The sequence below is a fragment of the Crocodylus porosus genome, unplaced genomic scaffold (assembly GCF_001723895.1).
Source record: "Crocodylus porosus isolate Cpor-Errol unplaced genomic scaffold, CroPor_comp1, whole genome shotgun sequence".
Classification (NCBI taxonomy): domain Eukaryota; kingdom Metazoa; phylum Chordata; order Crocodylia; family Crocodylidae; genus Crocodylus; species Crocodylus porosus.
In genome coordinates, this window is record NW_017728943.1 from 86,483,436 (window position 1) to 86,488,410 (window position 4,975).

Below are 4,975 nucleotides of genomic sequence, written 5' to 3' on the forward strand. Positions count from 1 at the left end.
TCTTGCTGTGATCCTATGACCCCAGCTGACTTCCTGCCCTTTGGGCAGGGGGCTGGACTCGATGATCTCCTGAGGTCCCTTCCAGCCCTAATGTCTATGAAAATCTATGAAATCTATGAAAAATGACTTATGAGGAAGGGCTAAAAGAACTTGGGTTATTTAATTTGGAAGAGAGAAGGCTAAGCAAGGGATTTGATAACAGTCTTCAAATGCCTAAAGGGTGATTATAGAGGATGGAGATACAATATTCTGTGTGACTGTAGGAAACAGGACTAGAAGCAAGGGCCTCAAGATACATTAGAAGAAACTTAGGTTGGTGATTCAAAGGAACTTTCTGAATAGAAGGGTGGTTAGGCATGAGAACAGGCTACCTAGAGATGTTCTGGAATCTCCATCCCTGGAAATTTTCAAGAGCAGGTAAGATCAACAGTTGATTAGGTTAGTTCAGTCAGGAATGATCCTGTGTTGAGCCAGGGGCTAGACTAAATGATGAAATGATGGAGCAAAGTCTCTTCCAGCCCTGCTTTTCCAAGATCCTATATGTGACAGCACATACAAAAATATATTAAAAAACAAACAAACATGATTCCTTTATTTGATCTGAGGGATGACATTAAACTGTACATGGGTACAATACTGGGGTGTAGTTGCATGGCTAAATGAAAAGAAACTGAAGTATTGGTCTTGGTTCACATCTGAACTTGCAAAAATGTTTGGCTTGTGGCAACTATGGCAGCCTATACACAAGTACCAAGGCTGCTTGGATGTGCTGGAATTCCAATGTGTTGGAGCAGACAAGTCTGCTGGAGCATGGCAATTGCTGCACTAGCAGCCTTCTGCATCTCATGTATCAGTGTCTCTGTGCTTAAAAATGGCTTCAGGGTGCTTGAACGAAAGCTCATTGAATAAGCTTTAGTTCAAGTGCCCCCACTGTGCCATTTTTAAGTGCGTAGATGCTGATATGGGAGATGTGGCAACAATTTACAGCAGCTCTGAGAGCCGCTGTAAATTAACACCCCCCTCCCCGCCCCTAGACCACATGTAAAAGTGTCCTATCACTCTATAATGCTCTGTGCTTTGGATTAAGACACTAAGAATAGACTCTGATCAAGAAATGGAACAGGAAGCTAGAAGTGTTGGCTTCCTAGCTCAGGTTGCAGAACTGAGTTTTACCAGTGAAATCATGCATCCCTTTTAAAGCAGAAGGCTCTCAGGGTGCCAGATGATTATAATATCTACAAGAAACAATTGTATCACCTTTAATTTGATATAAACGCAGTATAAAATCTTATGTAGATTCTATTATACTCCTTTCAGATTATGTGCTGTGAAATTACTGTCTCATAAGCAGTGCTAGAGAAAATGTAATGAAAATGGGAATTTAAAAAAGGCAATTTGATTCTGGCTCAAAATACAGAAATTCTGACAGAAAACAATAACTGTTACCAAAAATATTATTGGAATGAGAAGTACAGAATTCCCTCTGCAGGAAATAATCTTAGGAATATAAAATATAGACATAGTAAATGCTAAAAACCAAAACTGCATGAAAGTGAGATTTGTGACAGGGAAATATCTGATATTAAAGATATAAAATGAATATTTCTGCCTTCTGATAGTCACTGATCATTGTAGTTTATGCACAGACTTGAAATACAATATTGAATTAATTCATTTTGATACAATACAAGTAAAGGTTGTATAGTTGCCTTTTTTTGTTTTGTATTATTTTGTTTTTATTTCCTATTAAAATCCTTCCCTCCATCCATCACATCCTACTTCTTATCCAGAAACAATCACTGCTTTTCCCAACAAAGGCAAATTAATTCTGCCATTAAAAAAGCAATTCTGCCTCTCTAATTCCAGCTTCACTCTTCCTCAAATGTTCAAAACCCAGGAGTTCGACAGTTCCCTGCCAGTCAAGATATTTTTTTAAAGATAACAAATGTGGACATTCTCATTTATTTATTCATTTTATGTTATGGTTTCCATATTAATGGGTTATACTTCCTACCCATAAAATTCCCCCCAAACTAGGACTGCATTGGTGGTCAAATGCTTTCTGGAATATAGGAAATAACCTGCAAAAGCTGGGAATTTCCTGAAAGAATAAAGTGGTTAAGAATGTATTAATGTATATATCTTCTATTTTCTTATTTATGCCATACAAAACTAATTCAGTCAGGGTATACTGCTTTGGTTGACTTAGAAGTTGACAAGGTAATAGCAGTTAAAAATAATATCAAAATAATAATGTGCAAGAGAGAGAATTGTAAAGTGTTACTAAACCGTGTATACATTTTTTAGCCTGTGACTGGATGGCTCAGGGAATAATTTATGTATAAAGATGCAGGTTTTTACAGGAACTTTGGAATCCTCCCAAGATGCTAGCTAGTCTGATATTCTGAGTGGGTTCTCATATGGATTTTGCAACAATTCAGAGACACAAAGAGACTAGTAGCTTCCTCACTTACCCATTTAATTGCTGTTACACAAGCTGCTAAGAAAGACATTATTGATAGGTTAGACCACTTCTAAGAAATTGTGTCTTTTTAAAAATGCTGGTTGATCTTTTAGTAGCAATAATTGTCTAGCAATAAGTTAGCAGCAATTGACCAGTGATGATCTTCTGATTATAGGGGAGATTTTAATTGTGGAATTGATGAAATTACAGATAGACGCCATCTGGATTGTCACCCATTATCTGTCTTTTTATTTTGCAAGCCAGTGATTTAATTGATGTATAGAGGAATTTTAACCCTTATATTCGGCAATATACTTGATTGGGTAACTGTCAATTTGTACTTAGAGATACTAGACAAATTTTATGTTTTTCAAAATCATTTAATGTCCTGATTGCCAGTCAGATTATCCCCAGTTGGTTCTCTGCCAGTCTGGTTTTGTTTTCTTTAATTTCAGCTTCCATTCATGCACATGGTTAGTATTCCAGCACCTGCTTTTGACACAGTAATTTTTATTTTTTCATTATGTTTTAACTTTCCCAAAAATAATTGAACCTGGAACACTTTTCCCTCCCATGAAGACAAAGGTTTAAAATAGATGTTTTTGCCAGCAATGTTCATGGCTGATAACACTAATGGACTAACAGAATAATTCAGAAGCTGCACTCAAAGGACTTGAAAAAGTATTTGATAGTCAATAGAATGTAAGCCTGAGTTAGTGCCTAAAACAGCCAAGTTGAATTTTTTGGAGGGACTAGTACTTTTGCCAATAATTCCCACTTTAAAAAAAAACCCTGTTCCCTGATATCAACAAAATTATGGTGAAAAAATTTCAGAACAGTTTAAATGTTTCATCTTGACATTTTCTAAGTGAAAACTTTTGATTTTTATTTTCAAAATTATCTTTTATTCCGAAAATGAAATAATGGAAATGAAGGCTAAAAAAGGTTTAAATAATCTTAAACCAAAATGAAATACTTCCTTCCAATTTTGGTTTACCCATTTAAAAAAAAAGGTTAGGCCACCAAACTGGAAAATCCATCATTCATGCAACCCTATCTACAGTAATAAAACTTGGTTCTCCTAGTCCTTTTGAATATCATGGTTACAGATACAGTAGTTTATATTTTGTGTTGGAAATATACTTTTTTTTTAATGGATAATTTGCTTTATGCCCAAACAGGGACAGAGCTAACTGTCCACAATGAAAGTCACAGCTGAATGCCCTTACTGAAGGGTGGTACAAAGACACAAAGAAACTTTTGGCTGTCTGTTTTGCAATGTAAGTGGCAAGAGAATCAGTGCCTGCACACATCTGATTGTGATAAATTATCAAAATCCCACATCCTAGAGGGAGAGGAGGAAGAGTGAACCTGGCAGCTTTGAAAAAAGGTAGGGGTAACTTTCTCTTCTTTGTTCCTAATTTCTGATCAACTCCATTTGTACATGTCCTTTGACTCAGCTATATTTTCAGTTAGTTCAGAACTAGTTTGGCCTGGCAGTAGAAAGATTATTTTCTTACCATTTTCACTGTACATGTCTTGCACAGACCTGATCTTTATGAAGGCATAAGAAACCATACCAGTCCAATCCCATATGGACCTGTCACGTTCCTATTCATTATTTCTTTGCTTGCAAAAGGAAAAATACACGGTACATAATACTGTTTGAAAAAACAGTTAAAAGCAAGTCATTGCCTTGTGGCTATCCCTAGATTTGCAATGGGGGTTTATTTCGATCTGTTCCCTGAAGAAATTGTGTCAGGCTGAGACCCAGAAGCAAGGATTTCCTGAAGATAGCAGGAGAACTTGAATGTGGTTTTGATTTTTACAGAACTGACAACTGCCCTTGATGCACTAAATAGTGGGAAGGAAGGTAACAATGGAAACCTTCATGAAGGCTAAATACAGAGGTTCAAAAAACCCATGGCAGAATTGATTAAACTTACATGGGTTACTGTAAGCACTGCAGGTTAGTTTGGGAGTGAATGAAACACATGTTCACCCTTTGGTGAGGGGAGGGAGGTGAGGCACACAGGCTGCCTGCAGTGGACGAGGCCAGCAGGCTGGAGGAGGACTTGCATGGTTGCCAGCAAGCTGCCAGGGCTGCCAGAGCCTGCCAACACAGTAGAACAACTGGGCCACTTCCAATTGGCTGCTGGGCATGGCTGAGCACCCTCCCCGCCATCATCTTCAGCCACAGGCATTTGTTGACTGCAGGCAGGCAGCAGAGGCAACCATGCTTGCCTATACTCTCCAGCCTGGTCATGTTCCCTGGGGCTGTGTTCATTTGTGGGGGCATGGAGAACTCTGTGAGGGCTCCAGCACACTCACCCAGAGACCCCCACTCTCCTGCTCCCAGGTGCAGCCCCAGGGACCTGAACTGGGCTGCGTGCCATGGCTGAGCATGACTCCCCCTGTTGCCAAATCATCATGGGGGAACTACTGCCACTGCTGGCCCGCTGAGCAACCCTTGCAAAGCCAGCAGACCAAGGCACTTAAGGGAGCCCACCC

The 4,975-nt window shown here is 39.0% G+C and overlaps 2 long non-coding RNA genes across 3 annotated transcripts in view; one reads left to right on the forward strand and one right to left on the reverse strand.

The window, feature by feature from the left end:
* LOC109319903 overlaps positions 1 to 4,082 on the reverse strand; it is a 19,196-nt gene extending 15,114 nt beyond the window's left edge. The window contains exon 1 of the long non-coding RNA XR_002103665.1: positions 3,985 to 4,082. This is a non-coding gene — a long non-coding RNA (uncharacterized LOC109319903). The remainder of the gene's footprint in view (positions 1 to 3,984) is intronic.
* LOC109319902 overlaps positions 1 to 4,975 on the forward strand; it is a 47,041-nt gene that overhangs the window by 16,205 nt on the left and 25,861 nt on the right. The gene's annotated exons all lie outside the window — the stretch shown is intronic.